This window comes from Cupressus sempervirens, chromosome 8 (assembly GCF_028749045.1).
Source record: "Cupressus sempervirens isolate cs-2001-9-10 chromosome 8, ASM2874904v1, whole genome shotgun sequence".
Lineage (NCBI taxonomy): Eukaryota > Viridiplantae > Streptophyta > Pinopsida > Cupressales > Cupressaceae > Cupressus > Cupressus sempervirens.
The window spans coordinates 360,116,098-360,135,592 of NC_143125.1; positions in this window are offsets into that span (position 1 = coordinate 360,116,098).

The following is a 19,495-nucleotide window of genomic DNA, read 5'->3' on the forward strand; positions in this document are numbered from 1 at the left end:
CCTCTACCAGGGATGCTCAGCCAAATATTAGGCTAAATCTGGTATTACTCAATTTGCTGATATCTTTGAACATGATATTCTTATACCGTGGGATGATCTTAAGAGTAAACATAATTTGCCCCGATCTCACAAGAGGACTTATAATTTAATCATGCAAGCTTCTAATGACCTTCCTCTTGTTTGTCATGTGGACTCTTATAGGCACCTTAAATGTAAGTGGCTAGATGGAACTGTCCTAGATAAGCTAAAGGCAAAAAACATATACAAGATCATTGATCATAATGAGGATATTATTGCTCATTTGAACAAAATTTGGTAATATTCTTTTGATAATAAAAATTGGAATAAATTGCTGAATTACATTTGGAAAAGTCTGGTTCAACCAAAGATTCAATGTTTTAAATGGCTTATGTTAATTGATAGACTTCCTATTAATAGAGATAATCAACATTCTAATTTATGTGATATTTGCAAGCTGCTTGATACTGGTAGACATTTTTTTTTTTATTGTCTCTTTGCTAAAGAAATATGGAATCTTTTTGGTTTTTACTATCCCATTAATGTGAATATTCTTGAAATTGTTACGGGTCACATTAATGGGCTTAGTAAAGATGCTAATTTTTTCTGGAATATGTTGTCTTCTAACATTCTTTAGCAGATCTGGAAATGCAAGAATGAGGAAAAGTACCAAGGTAAGCCAAGGGTTCTTACTGAGTTTTTTCATAAACTCACACATTTTAAAATATTCTTGCAGGTTCAAACCACCATGATTACTGAAAAGGACAAATTTCAAAGATTTCTCAAGGATGGTCAAGCTAGGTTCTTTTCTTATGAGCTTAAGTATGGATACCAATGGAGGAGGACATTGGATAATTTGCGTGTGTTCGAGCATACTTGTCGGAAGCTGAATCAAGCCATTAAAAAGAATCATAAAGCCAGTCAAGAGCAGATCTTTATGCTATCCTAGATCCAAGAGCAAAATAATATCGTTTGGATGGAAGGCCCACTCGGTTGGACCACGTGGGTGGATACCTATTCTGACATTTTACATTAGTTCGGTGGTTCCCCCTTGTTTTGGGGTTTTGTTGTATGTGATCCTTACTTATTGTATTTTTGCTTCCTTGGCGTCGGTGTGAGGCTATGCCTCCTTCTTGACTATCGGTGGATTGTTTATATTTTTTTGATCTCTCTATAGCTAATAAAAAAAAAATGAATAATTATTATTGATTAGACATATTTGTTTGGTAAAAGATAAAAATGATTTATTTTTTTAGTTTATCCACTTGTCACAAATATTGAAAAGATAAAGTTGCAACTAATGCATTTATTAATAGAGGTTCTATAAAAATGATTGTTTTTTTTTTTTTAAGTTTATCCACTTGTCACAAATGTGGAAAAGATAAAGTTGCAATTAATGCATTCATTAATAGAGATGTTAGAAAATATATTTGTATTTTTTATTGAAGGAAATTGAATTTTTTTATTGCCTTTTTCATCATGAGCCAATAATTTTTTTTTTAAATTGTGTTTTTCAATTCTAAAAAAAATGCAAATTAATATAACTTTTGCAAACATAAGTGTATCTTGAAATTTTTAGATTATGTAACTAATATGGGACCTCATGATTCCATTAGTTTCGTGCCAAAGGCAGAAACTAATAATGAAGGGAAAAATAAATATGCACCTCTTATTTTATTAGTTCTTGTCATAGCCATCCATTAGATGTAATTAAAAACTATAAAATATATTAGTTTAACCAATAAGATTCAAAAAAATTAGGTTCTAAGTTTTTTTTTGAAGTTTGAACATTTTTATTATTTTTTGAAATGATAAAAAACTATTTAACTAAAATCTTATTGACTCTCACTAATAATAGTAAGGGAGAAAATTAATTTTTGAAACTAAAAAATAAAGAAAAATTTTGAGCTCTAACTTTTATATTAATTGTGCAATTAATATGATTGAAAATATCATAAAAGATGATGTGCACTACATCTACAGGAATTTCAAAATTTAAATTCTTTATTATGATTAAAAATATCATAAAAGATGATGTAACACTACATTTACTTTATCATTTCAATAATTTCAAATTTAAATTATTTATAAAGTTGGAACATTTTTTATTTTATTTTTTTGAAAAACAAGAATAGTATTAATTGAAATCTTATTAGATCTTACTAAAAAGTAATAAAGAAATTTAATTTTTAAAACCAAAAATCAATGAAAATTTAGAATTCTAACTTTTTGTATTAATTATCCAATTAATATAATTATTATAAAAGATATGTCACACCACACTTTACTTTACCATTATTGAAATTAATAATAATAGAATGTACTAACTCATAAAATTTTGATTCATTTTGTTCTTAAAGCATTATCTTTTAAAATAATCAAAAGTAATAAAAACTAAATAATGTAATAAAGAATTTTAAAACTAAATAATATTACCAAAAAAAAAAGGTAGTTATTTACGTACAATTATTTTTATTGATTATGTATTTAAAATTTAAAATATTTTATATCATTTTTGGGTGTGAAGTTATTGATTAAATTTTTTTTTATAAATAAAATTAGTGTATAAAGATGACAATTAATTGTATTTTTTTTTAAATAAAGAATTATTTGGTGTTATATATTTTTTAAAATATTATTTTTGTTTGGTATTTTTCATTTTCACTAGTTTTTTAATCATATAGTTCTTTCTTTTAGGATAACAATTGGTTTCCAATTTCTTACATTGCAAATACGCTAAAAATAAAATAAAATTTATTGTACTGTAGACTCAAGACACAAAGAATAAGTAATTTAAATTGTGGATATTTTTTCTATATGTAGAATTTAGTTATAACATGCATATTATTTTGTTAAGGTTTTGGTTGGTATTGTTTAACCTTGCACAATGTTTCAATTGATCCATTTGTTTACAACACATTACAAGACATTTATGACAATTTTATAATTGCATTCAAACTAATATTGTAGAAATTTTATTTATTATCTCAAGACTTCTCATGGAAAAATCAATAATGCAAAAAATGTGTTGCCTTGTAATGTATGCATAATTTTTTTAGTGAAATTGAACAACATTTCTCGAGGGCTTATGAAGACATTTTCCAATCTCAAAGCTCTTGAAGTTAAAGAATTCCATTTTGTTCTAAAAATTTTATACACTTTTGAGTTTTCAAATTTAAAGCTTGTTATAACTTTTTTTGTAAAGGCATTGATGTTAAATTCTAATAACACAAAGAAGTAATTTTGCACTTGGTAAAAGCTATAACTTATCTACTCACATTCAACTACAAACATTAATGAAAAATGTAATTGTCTGTGTTTCTCCATTGTCTTTAGTTCTATAGTTCTATGTACAATTACAATTAATTCTAATGAAGAAGTTTAATTTTTAAAACCAAGTAATGAATAAGGTTTTGGTTGGTATTGTTTAACCTTGCACAAGGTTTCAATTGATCCATTTGTTTACAACACATTACAAGACATTTATGACAACTTTATAATTGCATTCAAACTAATATTGTAGAAATTTTGCTTATTATCTCAAGACTTCTCATCATATAATTCTTTCTTTTAGGATAACAATTGGTTTCTAATTTCTTACATTGCAAACATGCTAAAAATAAAATAAAATTTATTGTATTGTAGACTCAAGACACAAAGAATAAGTAATTTAAATTGTGGATATTTTTTCTATATGTAGAATTTAGTTATAACATGCATATGCTTTTGTTAAGGTTTTGGTTGGTATTGTTTAACCTTGCACAAGGTTTCAATTGATCCATTTGTTTACAACACATTACAAGACATTTATAACAACTTTATAATTGCATTCAAACTAATATTGTAGAAATTTTATTTATTATCTCAAGACTTCTCATGGAAAAACCAATAATGCAAAAAATGTGTTGCCTTGTAATGTATGCATAATTTTTTTAGTGAAATTGAACAACATTTCTCGAGGGCTTATGAAGATGCTTTCCAATCTCAAAGCTCTTGAAGTTAAAGAATTCCATTTTGTTCTAAAATTCTTATACACTTTTGAGTTTTCAAATTTAAAGCTTGTTGTAACTTTTTTTGTAAAGGCATTGATGTTAAATTCTAATAACACAAAGAAGTAATTTTGCACTTGGTAAAAGCTATAACTTATCTACTCACATTCAACTACAAACATTAATGAAAAATGTAATTGTCTATGTTTCTCTGTTGTTTTTAGTTCTATAGTTCTATGTACAATTACAATTAATTCTAATATGGTTTAAAGATGATTCAACCTCTAAAAGATCAAAGGATATAAAGAATGTTGTTCTAATACATTTAGCATTCCTTCAAATTAAAAATATTATCCCTCCATCTCAACCCTTTATTGCCACACTCTACAATACTATAATCATGACACATATGGCAAGAACTGCGACATTTTGTGTCTCTTGTTACTTGACTATTTTTTAAGTACTTGTTTCTATACTAAATATTATTGTAACATTTTATGAATTAAGTTATCATAACTTATTAGTATATTAAGTATTAAACATTTTATGAATTATTTATACTAGTATTTGTATCTAAAGGAGGTGCAATGTTTAAGTAGATAGTCAGTATAAATTGAATGATATATTATAGAAAATATAACATAATTGAACAATTGAGATTTATAAAAGGTGATCATTTTAACTATAATTATAATTAGGATTGTCCAAAGAAACCAAAATTTAAGCAAATTCCAAGAAAAATTTAACACACACTATACTTAAGGAACTCCAAATTCAATCCTAGTTGAACCCTATTATTAAATCTGACCCAAATTCAATTGTAATCTTAAAGCCCAAACTTTATCTTACAATGGTAATTCTATTCTTTATTTTTTCCAAATATTTTCAAGTTGTCTAGTATTGTGGTTTTAAAAAAAAATCATATTTTCTTAATTGTATTGTAAACAAGGTTGCAATGCAGTAGAGTTCCTGCCAATATTTTGTTTTTGAAAACTAATCTTTGGTATGGATAAGTAAACTTGACAATGTGATAAAGGTCAATTGCTTAATAATTATAGTTGTTGTTGAAAACTATACCATTTATTTAGTTACGAATTGCTTTCTTTCTTTTTGCCACTAACAGGAAGTAGTTTATCAAAGAAACAATTTGATCAAAGAAATGATGGCTGGTGCTCTGACCATTTTTGAATTGTATGGCGCACTTCTAGGCGGGAAATTGGTATGGGAGAATCTTGTAGGAGGAACAGATCTAGGTAGGACAGAAGAGTGCATTTGGGGAAATCTGCTAAGTTCTAATGGGACAGAAGGGCAATTTGAGAAAAATCTGGCCTCTTTTGAAAAAACTACGGATGTTGGTTCCACTAGTTGTGGGGTTCGGGACCTTTCTTTGGATCCTTCTACTGTAAATCACATGATGGACCAAGTATTCGAGAAATAGAAAAATCTTTTGGATAGGGTGGAGGCTATTATTGAAAGGAAAGCACAAGATTCATGGAAAGGAGTAGACGATTAAAAGACTTGGTCATCCTTGTTTGGTAGGAAACCAAGTGGAAAATCAGCCTTCCCTCTTGTAACATCAAATGCTTGCTGGGAGAAAGGTGAGTTTCAAATTTTTACTACGGATCCCATTGTTGATTTCTCTGTTTCCTCTATGGAGTTTACTCTTGTGGGAAAATTTATGAGGGCTAGAAAAAAAAATGGTTAAACGAAAATGGGTTATCCATGATCAAGTTGATATTGCTCCTATGTTGAATGGCTTCTTTTCTTTTGTATTTAACTACAAAGAAGATATGAGTATGGTTCTCTGTGGAGGTCCATGGGTGTTTGGCAAAAGTACTCTCACTATTAAAAAATGGGAGCCAAATATGGATTTATCCAATACCTTCTTCTTAACTACTCCGATATGGGTTAGACTTTCTGGCCTTCCCTTAGAGTTTTGGCATGAAGATATCTTTAGAGGAATTGTTGGATCCTTTGGGGATCTTATTGCAATGGATCAAGCAACAGCTTCGAAATCTAAACTTCAGAGTGCCAGGTTATATTTGAAAGTGGCAAACTTGAATCACCTCCCTGAAAAAGTGGAACTCATTTCAAAACTGGGGAAAAGAATGCAAGAAGTCATTTATGAAGATCTCCCAAATACATGTTTCGCCTGTAAAAAATAGGGCCATTGGGTGAAAAATTGTCCTAACAAAGGAAAGAACACATTTAAGACTGAAAAGGAAAATAAAAAGAAAGAAGTTAAAGTCCAAAAGAAAGTGTGGAAACCTAAAGTTATTCATGGTAAAGATATGAAGGATAACTTGAACTCGGATTCTCAAAAATCTGGTTAAATGCCAAAATCAACTTTGAAGGAAAACTTGAGTAGTGAAAATCAGGAGATTGGGGAGATGCTAGATTCTACCTTACCTCAGAAAAATACAGAAATCATGATGGATACAATGAAGAAAATAGTTATTTATTAGAAAATTGAGACTAACTGGGAAGATCTAGTAGAGATGGAGGAGTTAGAGGAGGGTGAAATTCTATTGGATAGCAGCAAATTGACGGTGCAAGAAGAAGACCAGAATCTTCATGTGATTGAAAATCACATTGCCTCCCCTAAACTTCTTGAGACACCTTTATGCAAAGAAATTATTCCCTTTAAGAATGATGTTGAATTTTACGAGAAAAAAGAGGAAGGCAAGGACTTGAAACAAAAACCAAACCAAAGGAAAAAGCTAGAAAAGAAGAATAATTCAGTTCCTAAAAGAGTGGAGACTTATAGTAGTAAATTGGAATAGCAACCCAAGGTGAAACCAAATGTTGGAACTCCAAAGAAAACTGGAATAAAATCTACAAGAAAAACCAGAGAAATGGAAAGTATGCAGAATATTGCTAATGGATGACAAGCAACTATTCTGGATTTTACCCCTAAAAAACAAATATGAAAATTATTACTTGGAATATAAGGGGTTTGAATAGTAGTCACAAACTTGATGTTGTTAGGAATTTTGTACGAGAGCATAAATTGGATTTTTTGTTGCTTCAAGAAACCAAAATGGAAAAGGAGAAAGCTAAAGAAATTAAGTCTTTTAAAGATTATTGTATAAAAGCTAGTAGTTCAGAAGGAGCTTCAGGGGGTACTTTGATGTTATGGAAGAAATCCTACTACTCAGGTACTATCTTAAATGCTAGTAAACATTTTATGGTGGTCAAAATCACTAGCATTGAACAGAAAAATGTTTAATATATTGTAAATATGTATGCTTTGAATTTAAAGAGTACCAGGAAAAAGGTTTGGGAAACTCTTTCTCATATAAAGAGTAAAGATTACTTTGGTAGATGGATTATTTTGGGGGACTTTAATGTTCCTCTCTATAATCATAAAAAAAAGGGAGGTAATATGAGTCAACTGGATGGTAGATTGGATCTTATGGATTTCATCAATAAACAGGGTTTAATGGATCTAGATCTTCATGGAATTGAGTTTACTTGGAGTAATGAGAGGATTGGTAATGATTGTATTTAGGCCTGATTGGATAGAGCCCTTATTTCCCCTCATTGGTCTAAAGAGTTTAGCTGTAAATTGGAGGCTTTACAAAAAATTGGGTCTAATCATTTCCATTTGATATTTACTGCGGAAAAGATCAATTTCAAAAAAAACTTTTCTTTTAGGTTTAAAAAAATGTGGATGCAACATCCACAGTTTGAGAGTAAACTGGCTAAATGGTGGAATATAGATTTTGAAGGAACTACTCTTTTTAGAGTGGCTGCTAAATTAAGAAATGTTAAAAAGGAGGTTAAAATATGGAATAAAAGATGTTTTGGTAATATTTTTTAGAATAAAGCTACTTTAAAGGAGGACCTCCAAAGTATTCAGAGCAAGATTTAAAAGGAAGGCTATTCTTCTGACCTTGTTAGAGAAGAGAATGAAAAACTAGTTGAGCTTCATGACATTGTCACTAAGGAGGAAATCTATTGGAGACAAAGATCTAGATCGATTTGGCTGAATGAAGGAGATAAGAACACCAGGTTTTTTCATCTTTCGACCCTAAAGCATAGAGAAAAAACATGTATTGCATATCTTAAAGAGGGTGATCTAAAGATTACTGAGGAAAAGAATATGTCAAAAGAGATGGTCTCTTTTTTCTCTTCTTTAATGACAGTTGATCCTAATATTTATGCAAGTTACTAAGAAGATCTCTTGAAGGTGATTCCTTTTTTGATTATTGAAGAACAAAACAAATTGTTAGGATCTATTCCTAAGGAAGAAGAAAATTTTTAAGCTGTTAGCTCATTAGGAGGGGATAAGTCTCCAGGACCAGATGGTTTTCCTATGTTCTTTTTTCAGAAGGCATGGTATCTGGTTGGAAGAGATGTATGTGATGTTGTAAAGGAATTCTTTGGAGCTAAGAGAATGCTTGAGGAGATCAACTCTACCTTCCTGCATCTTATTCCTAAATAGATTGGGGTTGATTTTCCAGACTAGTTTAGACCTATTAGTCTTTTTAATTCCTTTTATAAGATTATTTTTAAGGTTCTCACATCTAGGTTCCTTTTGGTGCTTCCTTCTCTTATTGCTAATCAACAAAATGGTTTTATCCCAAGAAGGCAAATTCTTAATTCTATTATTACTACTCATGACATTATTCATTCCTTATCTTGCTCTAACAAACAAGGATTCATCATGAAAGTTGATATTGCGAAAGCCTATGATAGAGTAGAATGGGGTTTTCTTGTTAAGATTTTGTAGGCTTTTGGGTTTAACCATAAGATTGTAAGAGTCACATCTCAGCTGATCTCCACTACTTCTATTGTTGTTTTGGTGAATGGATGCTCTTCTGAATTTTTTAGTCCCTCCAGAGGATTAAGACAGGGAGATCCTTTATCCCTTATCCTCTTTATTATTATTATGGCTGATTACTTGGGAAGATATATTGGGAAACTAGTTTCGCAAGGGGATATTAAAGGTTTGTAGCCTTCTTCTCAACCTCTTACTTGTTCTCATGGTCAATTTGTTGATGACACTATATTTATGGGTAAAGTTGATGTCAAGGAAGCTAGAAACCTTAAGAAAGCCCTTAATTTGTACTCCTCTACTTTAGGTCAATTGATTAATTGGAATAAGAGCTCCTTGTTTTTTATTAACACCCCCGTTCCAAGATAGAACAAAATTGCTAAAATTCTAGGGTGTTCAATAGGATCTTTTCCTTGTATTTATTTGGGTCTCCCTTTGGGACCTAAAGTTCCAGACTCTTACTAGAAAGATCTCATTAAGAAGTTTAACAAGAAATTGGTTGGCTAGAAGGGCAACCTTTTGATTCAAGCAGGTAAAATTACCCTCCTTAAAGCTTGCCTTGAAAGTATTCCTACTTATGCTTTGAGTCTTTTTAGAATACCAGCAAAATTTGTAGATATTATTGATAAAATCCAAAGAAATTTTCTATGGTCTAGAACTAAGGAAAGAAAGAGAATGGCTTTGATAGTTTGGGATCAAATCTGTCAACCTATTAGGGAAGGTGGCCTAGGAATCATATCAATGAGAAGTACAAATAGAGCTCTTTTAGCTAAACAATGATGGAGAGTATATCATGATGATAAGGAATGGAGTACAATATGGAAACATTAATATCTCTTTTATGCTCATTCTTTACCTGAATTTTTGTCTTCTCCTGATGTTCTTTCCCCTTCTGCTATTTGGAGGGTTGTTTAGGGAACTAAGAATACCCTGAGTAAAGGTTACTCTTGGAAAATTGGAAATGGGTTAAAAGTTAGATTTTGTGATGATACTTGTATAAAGGATCACCCCCTAATTGAGGACTTTGGGGATAGAACTCAAGTTGATAGATGAAAACAATTGTTTGGGACTCTTGTGGAACACTATTGGCATAATAATAATTGGGTCAACCTTGTTGATGTAAGCTAGGTTTTTCACGATATCCAGATCATGTTGAATGCCTTTTTCTTGCATCCCCTTTAGGAGGACAAGATGATATGGAGTGCTGATCCTAGTGGACAGTTCAAAGTTTCCTCTGTTTTCAATCCAAAAGAGAAAAGTAATCAACCTTTTTGGACAAAAGCATGGATTAAGGGTCTTATACCAAAAATAAATATCTTTTATTGGATCTTGCTTCAAAATAAAATTCTAACTCTGGACAATCTGCAAAAGAGAGGCATTAATGTGGTTAACAGGTGCAGTCTTTGTAAAGAAGGTTTTGAAGATAGTGATCACTTGTTTTTGAATTGCACTTACAGTCAACAAGTTTGGAGCTTTATCCTTAACTATTGGAATATATCTTGGGTCCATCAAAACAATGTTGATCTATGTTTTAAAAGTTGGATCTATCCCTCTAAGGATATTGATGTTGTTTTCCTATGGAAAATTACCCTCCCCCATCTTTGGTGGGGCATTTGGAAAGAAAGAAATAACATAATCTTTCAAAATAAAGAAATGCCAGATTAGGTGCTTGGACAAAACATTGTAAGGGCAATAAAGGAAAATTTTAAGGCTTAGAAGAACTATAATAAATACTTTCAAATTGACAACCCAATGCTTTCCACAAATTCAAATATGAAGAAAGAAGACCTTAGACTAAAGACTAGATGGAAGGCTCCACCTACAGGATGGCTTAAAGGGAACTTTGATGGTGCTGCTAAGGGAAATTTAGGTAAAGCGGGTTGTGGTGGAGTTTTGAGAGATCATACAGGAAATATAATAGATGCTATTGCTATACCTATTGGTATATCTAATAGCCATAAAGCTGAGGCCACCACAGTTCTATATACTATGAGGATTGCTGTGGAAATTGGTTTTTGGAATCTTTGGCTGGAAGGAGATTCCTTAAACATTGTTAATATGCTAAATGGTAAAAGTTTGGTCACATGGTCAATTGAAGATTGTGTAGAGGAAATTAAATCATTAATGAATAAATTTGAGAGAAAGTATTTATTTCCCATTCTTTCTATGAAGGTAATGCAGTGGCTGATTGGATTGCCAACAAAGTTGTCCAATGAGAGTGCAAGATGACATGGCATGATGATTTAAGCAGGGATATGGATTTGAAATCTCTCATTAATTATGATAGAGTTCACATGATGGAGGGAAAGATTTGTCAAGATTAGAAATATAATGAAATTTGGAGGTGCAGATATGAAAGTCAGAATTATTTTCCCGAGAAAGTACATTAATGTGACTTCAATCTTGGCTTTGCATGTATTTGTTTTTATGAGTGCCTTAGATATTATTATGAATACCTTGGTTCTATCTTTTTCTTTATTTCTTCTTCTTCACTCGACTCTAGTTTTCCTTAGCATAACAAAGTCTTCTAAAATGGGCGGAGAACCACGTAAATAGGAGCCTAATAATTGCAAGGCTTGGAAAGACAAAAACTCTATTTGGCGAATTCTACAGAAGGGGAAGGTCACCAATTATTTGGAGTGACTTCATGGATGTAAACCTCATGTCACTATGGCTTTTTTTCAAAAACTGGGTGAAGGATAGGGTTTCTCTGCATGGAGTGATAGTGCATTTGACAAAAGACTTTATTGCCGAGGTGACAGGATTGCCAAAGGATGACATAAAATTTAGTAAGGAAATGAGTATTTCAAATGCAGTGTTTTAGAAGTTCCCAAAAATGGATGAGGAGGAAAAGAACCTAGAGAAGAATGGTGATTTTTATGAACTGGGCCAAATCAAGGTCATCTAGCAGGATGTGCTTTCATGCATTTGTGAGTACTTTATCTTAGATGGTAAAGCTAAATGCTTTCACAAATTTCATTTTGTGTTTCTGAACCACATTAGGCACAAAGATAGAATCTCTTTTCCTTTTTATTTGAGATTTTCATTACTCCATAGTCTCCAAGCTCATAGAAGAAAAGAATCCCACTTGATTCTTCATGAAGGGTTAATTTTACTGATTGAGAATTATTGTACAAACAAGGCTATTGTGTCTTCCCTTCCTTCTGAGAAAAAGATGGGATCTGTGAGTGAAACCTACTCTAGGAAGAGTAAATGTGCAGAAGGGGTTAGTGGGAAAAGATGGAACCTGAAGCAAGAAACCCCTCTGAAAAATGTGGAAGAGATTACTGAGTCTGATAGCTCACATAATAATGAAGAAAAAAATGTGGATGAGGAGGAGAACATGGATGTGGGAGATTTCAGCTCTAATTTGGAAGGTTACCCAGGTGGCAAGAGTGAATCTAGTAAGGAGGAAATGGATGTAAGCAATGATAAAAATATTGGGTCGAGTAATTTTGGTGAAGAGGGTACTAATCAGAGTGAACATTCCCTGGGAGTGAGGGATGAAGAAGAAGAAGTAATGGAGAAGGGAAAGGAGGAACTCTTGAATAAGGATGCTGAAAATGTGAAGGAAGACATAAGGAAAGAGAAGAATGAGTCTATGGGTAAGGAAGATATGGGGGAGGATAAGGATGATTATGCTGCTAGAGATACTAGGCTTTCTTTCCTGCATACTGCAAAGCTCAAGGTAGACTCTTCCCTTCAAACCGGCTCCTGGGTGTATACCAAATTAATGAACTTGAAAAGAAAAGTCACAACAATCGAGCAGAACCAAGAAATTGATCGTGCAAAGACCACCTAGATGGAAATTCAAATTGGTAATATACCAGACAAACTAAAGGAATATGAAAACAAGCTCAAGTTATTAATCAAAGAAAGTAGTAATAAGATGGATTAGGTTACTTCCAGCATTTCTACAGCTGTTGCCAGCTTAGGGAAGAGAACCAATGAAGAAATCATATCTCCAGGTGATCCAAGTAAATGAACTAGACAAAGCTCCAGGAAAAAAGCTGCTAAGGGCATTGTGGGATCTATAGTTAATACCATCCAAAGTACTGTGGAGACTGGAAAAGAGGTGGTCCAAATGATCAAAGAACTGCAATAGCAATTTTTTTGTGTTTCTAGTTTTTGGTCTCTATCTTGGTAGTTGTCTTGGTTTCTGGTCGATTATCTAGGTTTTTAATCTAGTTTTATTGTTTTAAAACTAGGTTCTAGGTCCTTGTAAGCATGGTCTCATTTTTTGGTTTTATTTTGTGGTTTCAGGTCCCTGTAAAACCTGATTTTGAATCTTTTAAAACTGCAGGTTTCAGGTCCTTGTAAAACCTGGTGGAACTTAATGGTTTATCTTCAAATTTCTTGTTAAGGGTTTTGGGTCCCCTTCAAAACCTATTTTTACCTTAATCTAAAACAAGAAGTAGTTTATTTATAGTTTTACAATGTTATAAACAGAATTATCGCATATGTATTGGACACACAGAATAGAATATGCATCAACTGAAAGAAGAATATTTTGGGATGTAAGAAGTAGTCTTCTCCTGTGACTAAGTGAATATTATAAAAGTTTAGTTACAGATTTAAAGTGATACAAGAGGGAATAAAAAACCATGAGCATGGTAAAGAAAAAACATAGTTTAATTATTGTAAGCTAAAAGAAGACCAGAAAGGGAGCTGGAATGATAGTTCATTGCCATGAAGAGGAGAAGAAAGATGAGGATTTAGAGAATTGAAATTAGGGTTCATGAGTGTATTTGTAAGCACTGTGAGAATTTATTTTATGGGTAACCATTTTGAAGAATTTGAGAGTTCCATTAAAACTCAATATTTAGTTATTTAGTAATTGTACAAAATTTGCATTGTAAAATACTATTAATAAAGAAGTAACACATTTGTAATATGTAGCATTGTAAAGAATAGCTAAATATATTGGCAATACCTACATAAAGAGTATATTGCAATGGTATACAAAAGATTCATATTATAATTTTGACAAGATAAAAGAAGATCAATAGAAAATAGATTGAAAAAAGAAGCAGATCCACTAGACATTGAGATATTTAAAACATAACATTATTAGTAAATCAAATTTATATTATTATTAGCAAATCAAAATTATATTGTTGTAATGTGTTGAACAAAAGAATAACTAGAAAAGTTGTATTTTAAGTAAATAATTATAAGTAAAGTTTAAAATGTCTACCAAATATAGCAACATAAATATGTCTATATTGCTACAATAGTAGGGAACGATTGATTCATATTATAATTTTGATAAGGTAATAGAAAAACAAACTAGAAAATAGATTGAAGAAAAGAATAGATCTAGTAGACATTGAGATTCTTAAAACATAAAGTTATTAGCAAGCCAAAATTATATTATTCATATGTGTAGAAGGAAAGATTGAGTGAAATAGTGGAAGCAGAGTGTTTGTCCTCAAAGAGGCTTATAAGTAGTTTGAAAATGTTGATAAATAAACATACTATCTAAATATGTTCAATAGTGATATTTAACTTCAAAGAAGTGTGAACAGGTCATTGGTTGACAATGTTAATGATTGAATTGTTTACTGACAATGTAAACTTTCCATGCAACTTGAATTGTTTAAGATTGTTTTGGAGAAATTTTCCTTGTAGTTTTCATATGTGATTTGTGTAAGGTCTGGAAAGGCTTCCTTCAATAGATCTCCATATAACAAACAATCAATGTTCCCATCATGCTTTTGCAGTGTGCATTGTAGATTTAGACTGTGTGAAATCTGGGAGGGCATTTTGCAGTGGACACAGTTGACAACATTGTTGTCTAGAGGCATTGTATGGTGACACTTTTGCAAAATGCTTCAAATGGAGCGAAATGGGCATTTTTTGCCTTAAGTGTGACATGAACCTACATATGAGAACTTGGATTAGTTTCTTGCAATGTAGTTATAAAATTAATTTGAAGTTTGTAATAAATAGAAAAATAAAATTGTCAAGGTAATTTGTTTCTTGCCTCCATGTTGCATCTTGCAAAAGTTTTCAAGTGTGCTCTAGTATATTCATCATTGAGCTCATCAATGAAAGTGGAGGTAGAAGGTTGAATGAAAGTTATGCCTTTCGGTCCATTTTGGACAACATTTTTTAACAATATGAATGGCATGTCTATGGTGGAGAAATAATTTTGCAAATTTTCATAGAATTTTGTATTGGTATTGAGAATAATGACCTGCGAAAATGGTATTCTCAAATACAATGCTATATTGTCATAATATTTGAAGTAAAAAAGGAAAAGAAGTCAATGGTAAGAAATGTACAGTTGTCATGTCTTGTTGATGGTCTCCATCTTTTATGCACATTTCAAAGTTGTTTTGTTTATGTGATAACTTGTACCAATTACTCCCAAAGAGCCAACTAAATAGTTGCAATCTGCTTCAACAATTTTAGAGATCTTCATGTTTGGGATTAATCTTTGTTTTTTGCAAACGACTGGTATTGTTTCAATGATTGTTCGGGGAGTGAGGACAAGGCAAAAATTTGTATCCCCTCTTTCATATGGAGTTTTATTTCTTATGCTAAAATTGGTTATGCGAATGTTGGAGCCAACTAACATGGGTGGCAAATAGGTTGTTATTAAATTGTTGCTTATGTTGACCTTTATGGTCATTTGCCCATTGCTATCAATGAGATCAACATGAACAATTTCAAATTTTTTTTGGTGTATTGTTGTATTTTGTAGAGGTAGGGCCATATACAACAAACACATCTCCTTCAAATAGAGACCCCGTATGTTGTGCACAAATATCAAAAATAGAACTTGGGGGTGGAGGTGGTGATGTTGATCTAGCAATTGAAAATGAAAAAAATATTTTTTATATTTTTTAATAATAAATCATAAATGGTAAATGTGATTTAATCTAGAATGTGAAGTAGGTGAACTATGTTGGTATGTATATATATATATATAGAATGAATACCTTTGTTTGGTCTGGCTGACTTGTGTATTTTCCTTGTGGGATAATGTATCTTTTGATTCAGCAACAGCTAATTGCCTATAGAGGGAGTCACAAAGAAATAATGAGTTATTTAAATGTTTGAAATCTGGATTTTCTATCATTGCATGTATTAGTATTTGACATTCCGTACCATTTTTTGTTGCGGTCTTCTTTGGGTGTAAGGTTTGGAGTGAGAAGTGTTGGAGTGATGTTAGCTTCGTCGAGGGATCTGTAAAATAGTAGCATGAAATATGTTTTAAGATGTACCTTAGAAGTATTAAAGGCATTTTTTAATTTAAGTTTTCTAGAAATCATGCACAATCTTTAAGGAATTATAAGATCCAATGCATGAAGATAGATAATAGTATTATAAACATACTTGTGTTTCTTTTGCTCAAGTTTTGTGTCCAACTTATTAGATGGCATCTCTTTTGATTGAATGCTTTGTAAATGTATATAACATGTTACAAACGAAAATATTAGGTATATCTTAGTGGTAAATGTTTAATAATTGTAAAGTCCAACAATTGTGAGAAGAGAAGTTTTGTTAGGTTGTGTGAATATGTTACCTTTTGTGGCTTTTAGACAATGCCATTGAAGGAACTGAATTAGATGATGTGCTTTGACTAAATTCCATGATTTATATATACCTGTAAAGAAACAAATTTGTGGAGCAAGAATATATAGCTGAAGATTAAGATGAATGCATCATAAAACATATCAGAATACTAGATTTTTTGAAATCAATGCATTATTGATAATCACCTTTTTAAAGAGTGATACCATTACTACAAAGCATCATCTATATGAGTAAAAATGATGTCATGGTCATTCCAATATGATTTTGATCTATGAATTATGCTTGTATGCTCATCACTATTAGTCCAAATATGATCAATAATTGGCCTTGACAAAGGGTTGGGTTTTTCAATAATAAGTGCAATTTATGATTTTGCATTGCATCACTAAGAATTTTTGTTTTCTTGGAGGATTGTAACATGTCAATGTTAAAGTTACCTACTATGTAGGCAAGTGTTTCAGGGGCTGGAAATGACATAATATCATCAATAACTTGAATGATATTTGTAATTATTGTCACAAGTCTTGCATAGAAATTACAAATGTAAATTGTTTTGTTGTTGAAAATGAGTGGAGGCAAAATTGCTTCAACATTTTCAAGCACCAAGTTAGTTTGATGTGATATATGAATGTATCTTTAAGTGTAGGTCATAATGTCGTGGACGTGGTTTACTGTGAAACAATTGTAATATGGCAATGCATTGCATGTATTTGATGTTTTCTAGTGTGTTTCTTGTAGACAAATGACATCTAAGGACATTAAGTCTTCATCATATAAGATGTCTTATTTTTGATATTGGAAATGATTGAGTGTTCAAGCTAGATATGGTAATACATGATTTGTTTTTTTTTTGACAAGTACCATTTTGTAAAACCCAAGCAATAGTTCTTTCAAGTTGCCTCATCTCTTCGCTAATTACTTCTTTCACTCTAAAATTATTTTCTATTTGTGGACTCAACAAGAATAGTGATTCAATATTTTCTGTGTGAGAGAGAGTTGTGTATGTTAGTCCATGTTGGAAGACTCCTAAAGGGTCAAATGCAACACCATGCATTATAAGGCCTTGTGATCTATGATAGTTCGAGCACATGCCAACTGTATTGGAAATTATTTTCTTATAATCATATTTCTTTTAATAAAGATGCTTTTAGTTATTCTTGCAACTTGAAGTATTGGTACCCATCCATTGTCAATGTGGCAAATTTCCAATTTTTGAGGCTTGTAGTTTACCAATCTTTTGGTCATTGAAATGGATCCATAGAATGTCCATACCATAATTCATCGTGTATGCTTTGAATCTACCATATGATCCATTCACTAAGCCATCTTGAATATTATAGTTTAATCCAGAGATCTCAATGACAATGTCAATTTTGAGCATTATTTTATCTAGTAGGACTACATTATCTTTGTTCAAATTATGTTCTATAGTAGTTAACTTGTCTTGTTCATCAATTGCATTGAGTGATTAGTTGTCCTGGAAGATGATACAATATCTTTTCATTGTGTGCATTTACATCTTTTCTCTTGTAAAAAATAAATGGGAATGGTGGGTCTATAGGTGGATGACATAGGCAATTGTTATTCAAGTATGCTATGTCTTTGATTGTTTGTGATCCTTTACGTATTCTATTAAGAATAGAAATAAAGATTTCATTATTTTGTCTCATTGTTTTTTGCAAACTATAGCATTTGACATGTTCTTTCCAAAAATTGTATGGTACTAGTTTAGTATATATTTTTGGAGTTTGAAACGCTAGACAATCATGTATTGATTCAGCTTGGTAAAAGTCACCATAGAAAATAATGTCTACACCACCAAAATATTTTGTTGGTTTTTGCATAATTTCATGCAATCTCTTGTCCACACAGTGTAATAGATGTGCTCCAACCAAAGATATCTCATCTATAAGTACTATTTGCAATTGTTGATATTGTTTTGTCAATGCATCCAATCTTTCTGAGCTAAGCGGGGTGGAAATGGATTTGTTGAATGGTATAAGGAGTGCAAAGTGCAAATTTGTTCCTTCTATATTGTATGTTTCTTTTCCTATATACGCAAGTAGTAGGCCCTTTCTTTTGTCTAGATCACAGTGGATCACACTATTGTAAATATGAAGTAGACCTTGGTATATTGCTTTTGTTGTGAATGTCTTGCCGGTTCCTACACCTCTTGTTAAGAATAGATGAAGTGGCTCAAGTTTGTTTTGTTTCTTAATCATTAATATGTCTTTTACAATTGTTGCTTGTTCATTGTTTAACATTCTTTGAATATTGTAGTATGTAACACTGTCTAATAAATGTGGGTGTTTTCCTATTTCAAATGGCCTATTTCTATGGTTGTTGTAGATGTTGTGTTGCATTGTAGTCAAATCATGTTCCAAATTATATTTCTCATTTTTTATTTTCTGTAAACCAAGCATAATATGGTCATTGTCTATAGTGTTAGTTTCAATATTTGCATCTTTAATTGCATTGTCCATATCACCCCATAGTTCATTTACATTGTAGGTGTATTTTGCTATGTTAAGTTGAATTACATTCTTGTTGTGGTAGAAAGCTTCTTGCATATTTGGAATCCATCTTTTAAATTGTTTTCATCATTTATGAAAGGAACATATAGCAACAATTGCTCTTTGTAGTGATTTTTAGCATCAATATGTTTGTTGTACCTTATAAATCTAATTATTTGTGATCTTTTCTATGCAACACCCTACCTTTTTCTGCTTTGTATTCTGAAACAAACTCTGCAAGATAAAAATGGATGAAGGTTGCAGATCATACAATATGATGATCAATTAAACTCTTGCAAGATACATTTGACGATTTGTCTAGTTCATCATTTAACTGCTTTGAACTCTAATATAAATGTGTGTTCATCTATACTATAAGTATCTATGAATGTACACTTTCTTGAACTAGAGCTAAGAGGGAGTGAAAGCACAATGTGGATAGCTTGTTGAGTAGACATTTGTTGCAAATTAAGCAAGCCATTACCAAGTTTTGTTATCATATTTATTGGATCAATTTTTTGATTAAGTAAAAGTAGGTTTTAAAGGACCCGAAACCTATAGAATAGTAGAGTTCTGGAAGCAAGCAAGAGAAAAGAACTATAGAGAAAAGAAACCAAGACCAAGCATGAAATAGACCTCAGACAACAAAA